The sequence below is a fragment of the Lagopus muta genome, chromosome 9 (genome assembly GCF_023343835.1).
Source record: "Lagopus muta isolate bLagMut1 chromosome 9, bLagMut1 primary, whole genome shotgun sequence".
NCBI lineage: Eukaryota > Metazoa > Chordata > Aves > Galliformes > Phasianidae > Lagopus > Lagopus muta.
In genome coordinates this window covers 7,140,094-7,151,580 of record NC_064441.1, presented here as the reverse complement: position 1 = coordinate 7,151,580, position 11,487 = coordinate 7,140,094, and the positions used below count along the sequence as shown (strand labels likewise).

Below are 11,487 nucleotides of genomic sequence, written 5' to 3'. Positions count from 1 at the left end.
GACTTTCCCTCTGCACGCCAGCCATGCACACACTTAAAGCAGAGAGGAGAGGTGAAGAAAAAGAGAAGGAAGTGCAGCACTTACTCGGCATCTCCTGGCAGCACACCTGTCAGCCCAGCTGCCCACTTGCCCTCACTGCTTCCTGCAGTGAGTGCAGAGCTTCTCCAGCCCTGCTCTTGGCTGAGTAGCGCTTCCCACTCAGCAGCACTGGAAATGTGGTTTTCATACAAAAACAAACACCAGCTAGGCTCAGGCTTCAGTGTTAATTTGTAGTTTTTACTTTCTTCATTTTGTTTTGAAGTGTTTTTTATTGTTGTTGTTTTGTTTTTCTTCTGCTTGCTTGCTTGCCTGAGTGAGAAAGCATGCTCGCTTGCTACACACACGTAATTCATTTGAAAATATTTTCTGCTGCCTGATGGACCACAGGCTGAGACACAGTCCTGCAAAACAGGCATCCTCAGACCTTTCAGGTCGGCAGATCACTCTCAGCTGTCAGACTTGAGTGCGGGCTGCCACACACTCTTCTCATCAAAATTTTAATTGAAGACCATGAGCGTTATTATTTAATACAGTTCCACAGACCACCTGCAGCAAACTCACCAAGGCCCCAGGGATTAGCAGTGATCCATATGATAGAGGCTGGGAACAACCAGCTCAGCGCCCTTGCTGATTCCGACTGCTCGTCCCTAACGCTGTGTTAAGCCCATTCATGTATATCGTTCTGTTCAAATGAAAGCAGCCTGCACTTCAGAAGGTATTTCATGGAACCAAATGATTGGGAGTGAGAACTTCCCAGATCTGGAGTGGCCAAAGAAGATGAGCAATCCCACTGCAGCAACCACCAACACACACCACATCCCAGCTGTATGAGATGAACAATTAAAAAAAAAGGCAAAGAGTTACAAAAGATGCAAACCCAGAGGCCTCTTTCAGGTGGCATTTGTACACCTGCAGTTGATTATAAATTGGACAGGATCTACAGTGTTCAGCTCAAAAGAATTTGCAACAAGTAAAAGGTCTCGAGATCCCTTGTTATTCCCTCTGCTAATGATTCCTCCTCCCAAGTCTTTCAAGAAAGTTTGGAGCAATTTTTACAAAGTTCCAGTGCAATGGTTGGATTCTCTGCTTTAGATGGTTGGATCAACCACCCTGCTTGTCAGGTTGAACTGTATGCTCACTTTACAAAGGAAATATGAGTATTTAAAACAAATAAATAAATAAGTAAAGCTGCTAAAAATTCTGCAGTTGCTTTTGAAACCACTGAGGATTCACCTTGCAGCTGCTCATGATTCCTATTTTTAAATGCTTTTTCTGAAAACCAAGCAAATACGCTGATGCTGATCCTCATCAAGGACTGCGAGCTCTGCCTTGCCAAGCTTAGTCATAGAGGGCACTCCCCTGAACTAACATGCTTGCTAATGCAAATAAATTGGTTTTAGTACAGTTCTATCAAAAATCAACAGCAACAAACTATGGGCAGTAGTGAGGATGGAATTAGAGTGAGTGTTGTCACTGACATGCGTATGTAAGTGCATACATGATGATGTGCGTATGTAAGTCTGGGCCTCACATTATTTAGGGCACAGTTCTGCCCCTCTTATTAGTACCAATTCATCTCCTGCTCTTCAGATAACCCCCACGGGCAGATTATGGCAGCCCTAAGAGGCAGAACCTCAGCCAACAGGCGGCCCTGGTTCTGGGCTTTGTGCAGAGCCAGGCTTTGTCCCAGTCCAAGCAAGAGGCTCTTGCTGTTGCAGCGGATGGCACTGCCTGGCGGGGCGATGCCGTTTAGCACAGGGAGCACAAAAAGTCTTTGGGCAGGATTCCCACTGGGATAAGTTTGTATAATTTTTCCAAGACTGGGAACAAACATTAACGCAATTTTCTTCCTTCAGAGCAGTTTTAAAGTCACTCATAGTGTGAGAGCATTTTCCTCCTTGGAGACTGGACTTTGCTCCTCCATGCAGTTCCACTTACTCACCTGGTGACTGTGATTGTGAGCACGGTGTGCAGAGCTGGGGGCTTGCAGGGGTGATAATCAACCAGGACAGCAAATCCTTTTGCTCAGAGGACAAGTTTATAGATTTGTTTTAAAAAATTAAGCCTCTGCAGCAGCCTACCCTCATCCCCATCCCAATGGTTTGTTGCTTAAAATCTTACAGGAAAAATGTAATTTTCTCTATTCTCTTCTAGGAAGATGAAAATTTTCTTCTGCAAAAACGTGTATACCCAAAGCTGTGGCTTGTCCATTTGAATTACAGATCAGCAAAGAAAGCCTGAGAAACTCTCCTACTTTCATTCCATTCTGAGTGTGACTTGATTTCCCAGCTTAAAAATAAATTTACACCAATTAAGAGCTCCTCGAATCTAGAAAGAACACATACATTAGAGATATTCCTCCCTAAAATAAACATATTGCCTTAATAAGCTATCTCCTGGGTTTTAGGATCTTAAAGCAAAAGCTGGCTTCCCAGAGGCCCGTCTCACCACACGTCGGCCACCTTGGTTTATAAGTTAAAAATCAAAATATGAGTTTGGTTTGAAATATATAAAGTGCTCGTTTCTCCTGTGTTCATGCTCAATTGGATATTGTTAGGGAGAAAAAAAAGGGTCCTTGACAGAACGGTTTATTTGAGGAATGGTTAATGCTAATACAAACCTTCCACTAACGAGGATGTTTAAAATTGTTTTTTAATATGCCTTTAATGACCTCAGCTCCTCATACCTACCTCCTCGCTTCCAAAACTGTTTGCACTGTCCCCAATAACACTCAGCGGAAAGCTGTCGCTCCTGCCTAAATCCTTACTTAGGTTGGATGCTATGCCTCCGTTAGACAGGGTCACGAGGTCACGATCGATTTTGGAGGCCACCTGGAGAGCCCAGGCCGTGAACTGACTCAAAAAATTTATATCAGAGCGGGAGCGGCCCACCTCCCAGGGCTGAGCCCGCGCTAAGGCCCGGCCGTGGGACGGAGCCTGCAGCCCCAGCGCGGGGAGAGGCCAGAGTTGTTGACCCCGCGCGCTGACCCCTTCAAACTTCAGGAGAATTTTTCTGGCAGTTACCACGGTGACTGGGCACTCCAAGCTTATCCTTCTTACCACAGGGAAAAAAAAAAAATTAAGGGGGAGAAAAAAAAACGTTAAAACCTACCTCGTAGAGATGTCTATCAAGAAGCAAACATGTAAATGTTTTAATTGTTTGCTTCGCTCCTTGGGCTGCTCTGGTTCCAGCTACAGCATCCGAAGCTGCCAGCAAGAAATCGGTTTGGCTGAAAACATTTCGGCTTCTGGAAAAGAAACATTCAATGGATTTAGCACTTCTACAATCTGCCTGTGGTCATGAGTGGCACGCTAAGGGGCTTATTGTGAATCATTTTTTCTTTCTATGTCTGTCCCCAAATTATTGCCATTTTTTATTGAATTCAGAACAAACTGAGGAAAGGCTCGGGAAGGGATTCCAGCTGCCTTCAGCTTTTCTCCAGTTAAGAACCAACAGCCTGACGACAGCACTGAACACGCAGCAATATGCTGCTGTGGTCTCTTCAGAAGAGGCTGCATAACCCACTTAATGCACCATGAAATATTATTTAACAAGTGCAAAAGAAAAAAAAAAGTTGTCAGACACCTTTACTGTTGTTTGTTTCAGGTACTTTGAACATGACCCATTTCTAACTTACAAAATGTCCCAGGTAAGCAAGTTCCCATGATGCTGAGAGAAATGCACCGAGGGGTCAGGAAGTGCACTGAGCAAACAAGAAAACAAAATGCACCCTCTGTTCCTAAAACACTAAGTGAAAACTGCTGCTGCTTAATTTCCAAGCAATCCTGTACAACAGATGAAGCTTTTATGCAAATTTCTCGAGTATTCCTATACCTAAAGAGCACCTTCTGAAAGGGAGTGCAGACTAGCACGCAGTGTTAGTGGGAAAAACCTGCTTAGGGCTTCCGATGGCCAACTTTCTGTCAGCATCCCCAAGCTGCTGTGGGCTGCCCGCTTCTGGACTACAGCTGAACAGGGGTTTAATGGTAGAAAGTTTCACGTCATCTGGTCTCACACGCAGTCTTGGAGTATCTCTGTCTGTTTGCAGAGCTGAATAGAAATATCCAGATGTGTTCAGCCAATGCTCAGGGCTGAGGTGGCCGAGGGGTCTGCACAGGTGGCTCTGGCACAACACAGTGCCTCAGCTCCTGTGGGTGGAAAATAATGCAGGTTTGTGAGAAGCAAACCGCGCACATCTGCTGTTTTGTCACAGATTCATTTTTCATTTCCACTACAAGGAAGAGAACAAGGAAGGCCAGCATGTGTGCACCAACCAACATTTAAAAAAAAAAAAAAGTGAATACGGAGACTGCAAAGGACTTTTCCTCCACTCAGAACTGGTTAAATTGCTCTGAAACATCATATGCTTCAATGCCAAATAGATACATAGACTTGTGGTAATATCATTCAGCAGTTTTGAATTAACCGTGAAAACAATTTAAATTAAAAACACTTAGAGATTGTTTTCCTATTACTAGAGAAAGGCTAAGCCTCTCCTTAAGAGATGAATTTTTTCATTTGTGCTTTTATTGTGGCTAAGCAAGGTGGTTTCATGTTTTCCCCTTTTTTTTCTGCATGAAATAATCTAAGTTGGAACAATCAGGTGGCTGATTAATAGGCCAGAGGGAAGAACAGAAGTGTCTGTTACATTTTATTTTTTGCACTCTTTTTCAACAGCCCTGTATATACAAGCATGTGCTTTTCAATTAGATAGCATGATTTATGAAGTCATGCTCTGGGCTCGCCAGGTTGTTGACTCAGATTAGAGCTATGATGCCAGCTCACTCCCTGGTGACAAACACTGACTGTCCTTCCCGCAGCCAGGCACCCCTGGCAGCCTTACTAAAAGACCTTGTGGTTGGCAGAGTGCTGAGCAGGAAATGAGGTCCCCTCCGGTTTGGGACGGAGATGACTGGAGTTACAGAAAGCTGGAAAGCAAAACCAGGACCTCCTGAGTCACAGCCTTCCAGCTCCCAGGACCCCACTGTTCCTGGCACACCTGCACCCCCTGCGCACCCCCTGTCTTTCCAGGAGCCCCCAGAGAGCTTTGGGTCCGGCTGAGACCAGACAGCAACTCCATGTGGGAGAGGAGAAATGACGGCACAGCTGCCCCTGTTGTCCCCCCATGTCCCAGCCTGGCCTCAAAGCTCAGCACCCTCCACAGGGACACTTCCCTGCTCGGTCCCAGCTGGAAGGTTTTGGCACATCTTGGGGTGGTTTGCTAGCTGCATTATAGCAAGGCATTTATCTCGGCCTGTGGCTTGGGGATCTTTTGTGTGGCCTCCTCTCTTCTAGGAATTCCATGTATAAATCACTGGAAAGCAGGAAATCTGTAAGCCGTGGTGGGAAGCTCACGCTAGGTTTGGCACGGACAGCTGCAGACCACAGAGCATCTCGAGCTGTAGGTGATGTAGCAAGCCAACACTTGACCTGAAATGGGGGAACTCAGCCCCTATTCTGAGGGTTTCTAAGCCATCACCAGGCCTCTGGAAATCAGTCAGAAACTTGCTGGATTTATGAGAAAGGACTCCCTGATGCTCCCTGTATAACATTTCCAGTTTGAATTTCCTCAGTGCAATAGAAACAATAATATTTAGACCATTTGGGGCTGAGATTATTGCTCTAATAAATTGTTTCGGGTTTTTTTTTTTTATTGGTTCATTGTGGCAAATAAGTCCCCGATTGATTTTTCTCCTAATCAGCATGGAGAATGCATTTTGCTGTAATTAAATCCTGTGTAACTGGGCACTCTGTGTTCACTTGTCTCAGAGCTCGCCGTGCTACGAGATACAGCACATCAAACACCGCACTGTACGCGATAGGCACCCTGCCAGCCCGGCAGCGATTATGCGAGCTCGCCTTCCGTGTGCTTACAAATGTGAGGAGCCTGAGCACGTATGGAGCAGCGCGCATCACTTGGGAGACGTGGTAAAGTTATTAGGGGAGGAAGACGGACAGAGGGAAGGCTCAGCCCTCTCCCATCCCAGCCCGTCCCGCAGTATCAAGCCCCGGCTCCGGGCTTGGATCGGAGGCCTCAAAGCGGGGAGCGAGCGGCGGCCGCGGGAGGGGGGGCGGCGGGGGGCGGCTCTCGGCCCCGCAGCGCTCTGGGGAGCTCCGGCCGCATCCTGCCCGCTCAGCGTGCTGCTGCTCGTCACCCCCCGGCCGCGGGGAAGCAGCCCGGCGGATAATTACCCCTCGCTGCAATCCGCAGAGCTGGCCTAATCCGAAAGCTCAAGTGCCCGTAAGTAAAACTTCAGGAAAAGTTATTGAAACTGACAAATACAGGGTGACAAATAATCAATAAAAGCCCAGTCCGACATCCTTTATTGTTTCCAGGCACTAACAGCAAGTAATGAAACCTCAGTGAAGACGGGGGGTGGGGTGGGGAGGGAGCGGCAGAACCCGGAGCTGGGCTGCCGCTTGGACGGCCCCTAGCAGACCCAGCACGGAGGGATCCCTAGGAAGGGGCGGGGAGCGGGGGAGATCAAAGTGTCCCCCATTCCCCGAAAGGCGCCGGGACCGAGCTCAGAGCGGCCGATGCTCCGCGCGCGCACCCGCGCGGGTCCCCGAGCGCCGCGATCCGCTCTCGGCAATAAATGACAGGAGCGGGGACACGACGCGCTGCCGCTCATTAGCATCTCGGCCCCGGGTTTGCAACGCCGCAGTTTCTAAAGTTTCAGCAGAAGACGCCGGGCAAGATAAATCTGTGCTGTCGTTTCTCTCCCTTTCTGTCTCTCCGAATTAAGTTCTGATCTATCAGTTGAAACAGCGGCCAGAAAGTTGATTCGCTTTCTGTTAGGATTTCGGGTTCAACTGGGGGCTCCTCCCGTGGCTTTAAGCTTTTGAGCTGTGTAAATGAACGGCAGTGTCACATAATCGATAGGAAAAACTCAGCTGTCACAGATCCGAAAGCAGCCTCCCGCCACAGCAATAACGTGATTTGTCATTTCAAAGTTTGGGAACGTGCTGGCTGTGTGCGGGGATGACGTGCAGGGCGAGGTGGGGGGGGTACACTGACCCCAGCTCTGCCAGCACTTCCCCCCCCTTCCCCCTTCCTCATCGCCCCCCTCCTTCCCCCACACTCTTGCTCCTGCACTGCTGGAGAAATTTCTCAACTTTGTCGTTGGGGGGGGTGTGACCCAGAACAAATCCCGGTGTCATCGTGGCCTCACCGAAGCGCCCGTGTTGTCCTCCCCCACCAAGCTTCCATCCCCACCCCACCCCCCTCCCCGGCCTCCAGGACGTGCCCATCTGGAGCACGCACCGTGAGAGCAACTGTGACCATCAGTCACTAAAAGCCACACGCTCCAGTGGGCCGGGGATAAAACGAAGTCCTGGTGACGCCTGGTTAAACCACTGACCCTCCTGCCAGCTCTGGAAAGGGATGAGGGGGTGGGGGGCGTTCGGGCAAGTCCCTCCCAGCAACCCCAACTTCGGAGAGATCGAGTTGGAGCTGTGCGGGGAAATGAGCGTCACCAGGCAGAGAGGGCAGTGCCGGGCTGAGGGACCACGGAGCTGACCTGCAGGGGGACAGACACTCGGCAGAGCCACCCCTCCCAGCCCCCGCCGTGCCCCAGGCACCCAGTGTAAACAGGGATGGCAGAAAGAGCCTCATGGGCACAGATTTTCCACTAAAACCTTTCCTTTCTTTTGATGGGAAGGACCAACCTGTGGCAGGGGATGCGGAGCTGGGAGGTTTCCCTGCTCTCAATCCCCGTCCCGTGCTGCACAGCCCTGTTTAGCTGCACACACACGCGAGAAAACAACACAGGCAGCGCACAGCTCACATGCACTCGGGGAGGGCTTTAGCTTCAAATTAGGAAGCTCTCTCAGATGAGCGATAAGTTCTCTTTGGTCAGACAGCAGTGTTTGATCGTATCTTTGTGTTTTTGTCCCCACCACAAAGGGACCTGCAGGCTGAATCAAGAAACGGGATTTCAGATCCTTTGATTTGACACAGAGAAACTGTTGCATTTGTAATATTATAACACTCTAAAGGGAAAAAATGAAACCTCTGTAGCTGAGACAAGAAGTGTGCTTAAGTACCACTACATTTCAATCCCCATTTGGATATAATTTAAGTCTCCTCTGGCTTACAGTAATATACTCTACAACCTTGAGGCTATCCAAAAGGAGGGATTTAATGAGGCCGAGTTTATACACGTATATAATTTAGAGGCTTCACCGTAGCTGTAAGATCACAATTGGTACATGTGTAGTGCAAAGGAGCTGAAATCCCATCCAGGAACCAAGTTGCTTATTTCTGAAGGAGCTGTCATTTCCAGCAGGGGGGACACAATGAGAAGGCCAGGAGCGATGGAGCTCTGATCTCCACCAAGGAGAGATAACCACCTGATTAAAAAGGGCCTCTTGTTCCCCCGTCACTCGATCGTCGTGTGAACTTCCCTTATTTACAATTATAGGCAATGAGAGAGTTACCCAGACTGCAGTACACCCATAGCTTGGGGTTTATCCCTCCCTTTGTTATCAGGACCAGCTCTAGGGCAGCTTTGTGGACCGCTCACAACGTGGGAGCACAGAAGTGCTCTGAAGAATGGAGGTGATCCGTACATTCAGGGCCACGCATATGAGCACCACACATACAGCCCCTCTGGGATCCGAGCGAAGGGGCTGGGCCCAGGTACGGCCCAATCAAACCAGGCTGCTCACAGCCCTCAAACATGTGTATGTACCACCAGAAAGCAAAGAAAGGGTCATCACACTGAAATGCCAGATCATGCTCAGTACCTCCTCATTTTGGGGCAGTCCGAAGCACAGATGAGGACCAACAGCCCTAGTGACAAACATCTCCACTGTGATGTGCTTACTTCCTTTTCCATCCTAATATTAAATGGCACAGTGTTTGCCAGATTATTATCCCACTATTGCTTGTGCATTTGTCTCTTATGTCTAGTGTCTGTCATTACACAAAGCATTTTGAAGAGCTAATTTCAAAAGACAGAAAGTCTACACTTACTATAAAAGTCATTAAATTAGCATGACAAGCATAAAGTTCCTAGGTTATAATTTGGTTATGGATCTGAAATCTCTCCTGCTCTCTCTCTCCACTTGAAGGATGAAGGCTGCAGCGAGGCATGGACACCAGTGAGGACAACTGAGCCACAGTGTGCAAACAGGGAACAGGGGAGAGGTGCAGGTTCCTTGGTACGGCAGTGGCGAAAGCAAGGTCTCTCATTTCCATCATGACTCCCAGCAGACAGAGAAAGGGCTGATCTGATGGTTTCCTGGCACAACAGGTGGGAACACAACGTAAATCCACCCTGATGAATTTCACATTCATTAACAGGTTGCTTGAAGAGCAGGCAGCACTCTTGCTTTTCAGATGCAACTAAATGCTGAGATGGGAAGATGTGTTATTCAAGCAGCCATTGGCTGCTTGTGCTAAAGCAGCAATACATCCCATTTATTTGAATTGCTTCTTCATTCTGGAAGAAAGCTGAGGAAAGGCGGGAGAGAGGAGAGGTACTTCTACCATCTCTGTGTGCACCTGCACTGCCTGAGCACACCAACCTCAGAGGCTGCAGAACATCCCCAAATACTGCCAGGACCACGAATGCACACAGTGCAGCCAGGCGAGAGCACCCAGATCTTCCTAGATGCACAGGCATCTCCAGGACTCATTGCATTTCAACAACAAGAAAATGAGAGAACAGCCAGGGCACTCCAACCTGGTGCTGGCAGGAGACACTGCCCTGGTGGTGATTTAGGCACAAAATCTGCTGTCAACTTTTTTTTCCCACCATCACAGTGTGTCCATGAGCTGGTTTGTTTGCTTTCAACCAGGCACTGCGAGTCTTGGAAGCCCTACATTTATCTTTTCTTCTTTAAGCACTTTAATTATCATTGCTGACCTGTTGGGCATACCTACAGTATCCATGTCCTTTTTACATCATTGCCTTCCCTTTCTCTGCATGTTTCTGCCATTTAACACTTGCTGCCTTTGCCATTAGAGTCCTAGAGTGACCCCCATGGGTATCTTTGACAGAAAGCCCCTCTGCATTCCTGCACTGTTTCCTTACCCAAGTAATAGCAAAGGACCATTCACACACATGGACCACACTGAAGCATTAATTAGGCTGATGAAATCCATAGAAATGTATGGATTCAGCATAATCGAGTTTCTTCTGCTGACTATAGTTAAGGAATACGTGAGCAGCTGGGAGAATAGAAAGTACTGTTAGGGTGAAGTCATGCATGTAATTGAGTATATTTAACATAACCATTTTAATGATCGGTGATTAAAAGTGCATCTACTTAAAATGTATACCTCTGCAATTTGTCCACATCAACTTTAGAGCAGGCACAAAGGAAAGGTCGTCATATAAATTTATAAACAAGATCCCTCCCTTGGCTGTGCAGGGCCGTGGCTGCGCGGTGGCAGCGGTGAAGGGCCCGAGGTGATGTGATGTGCGATGTGAGTGAGCCCTGCCTCGGCCCGTCCTCTCCCAGGCACTCACAGCTCTGCAAGTGCATCAGCAGTGAGTTCTCATCTGTAACTGCTTACAACAATTAGATCCTTTGGGGAAAAAAAAAAACAAAACAAAACAAAAAAAAGAACCACCACCAACAGCAACGGGAAAACAGGGTTTCTTTCTTCATGTATTAGAGCAGTGCCTTTCCCCTCGCTTGGCAATATTAGGGGTGTGTGTGAGTGTGGCTATCTTTCAATAAAACCTCGTCAAAAGCTGCTGGACACCCAGCAAAGAAGCGATGGAGATCGATGCTCCACCTGCACTGAGCAGAGGCACCGGGGCTATTCATGCCATGTGGGCAGAGTGGGCAGAGCGGGCAGAGAGGGCAGAGAGGGCAGAGCAGGCAGAGCAGGCAGAGAGGGCAGTGTGGGCAGTGCGGGCAGTGTGGGCAGTGCGGGCAGAGCGGGCAGAGCGGGCAGTGCGGGCAGAGCGGGCAGAGAGGGCAGAGCGGGCGCCCGGCAGACCCCCACCATGGGAACGCGGGGAGTCGGTCCCCTCGGGCCCATGAGCTGGGAAGGCCGGGAGCCTCTCTCGCCTATTCAGCCTGCCCGGGCCGGTCGCAGCGAATAAATAGAGTCATTGTGGAGCCCATCCATAAACCGACCCGGCTCCCTCCCCCATCCCCTCTCGCCCTCCCCCCGGCCATTTATGCCCAAGAGCACACGAATCCGCAACCGCTTTGCTCCGAGCGGAGCCCAAACTTTTCTCCCCGTCAGTGCGCGGCGCCGGTGGGAAAGGTTTCCCCGAGTCAGGACGGGACGTGAACCGGTGCGGAGGGGGGGCAGCCCGGGGCAGGACCCGGCCCGCCGCAGATAGCGGTTCCCGGCGGCCAGATGCACTCGGCAGCCCAAAATCGGGGGCAGAGCTTCACTTAAGCCGACGGTGGCGAACCGAAGGCGCGGCGGTGCCCCGCTCCGAGCAGTGCTGGGAGGGGAAGCGCGGTCGGGGCCGGCGC

General features: G+C 49.5%; 1 long non-coding RNA gene across 11 annotated transcripts in view; it reads right to left on the bottom strand.

Moving 5' to 3' along the window:
• The window catches only part of LOC125697614 (uncharacterized), a 249,144-nt gene that overhangs the window by 8,813 nt on the left and 228,844 nt on the right, over positions 1-11,487 (bottom strand). For 9 of the 11 annotated variants that reach the window (XR_007378874.1, XR_007378883.1, XR_007378876.1 and 6 more), the window contains 2 exons: positions 3,932-4,187; positions 3,151-3,286 (listed from right to left, as the gene is read on the bottom strand). This is a non-coding gene — a long non-coding RNA (uncharacterized LOC125697614). Of the gene's footprint in view, positions 1-3,150; positions 3,287-3,873; positions 4,188-11,487 lie in introns of all 11 variants that reach the window. The other 2 variants (XR_007378875.1, XR_007378882.1) reach the window with 2 other exon arrangements.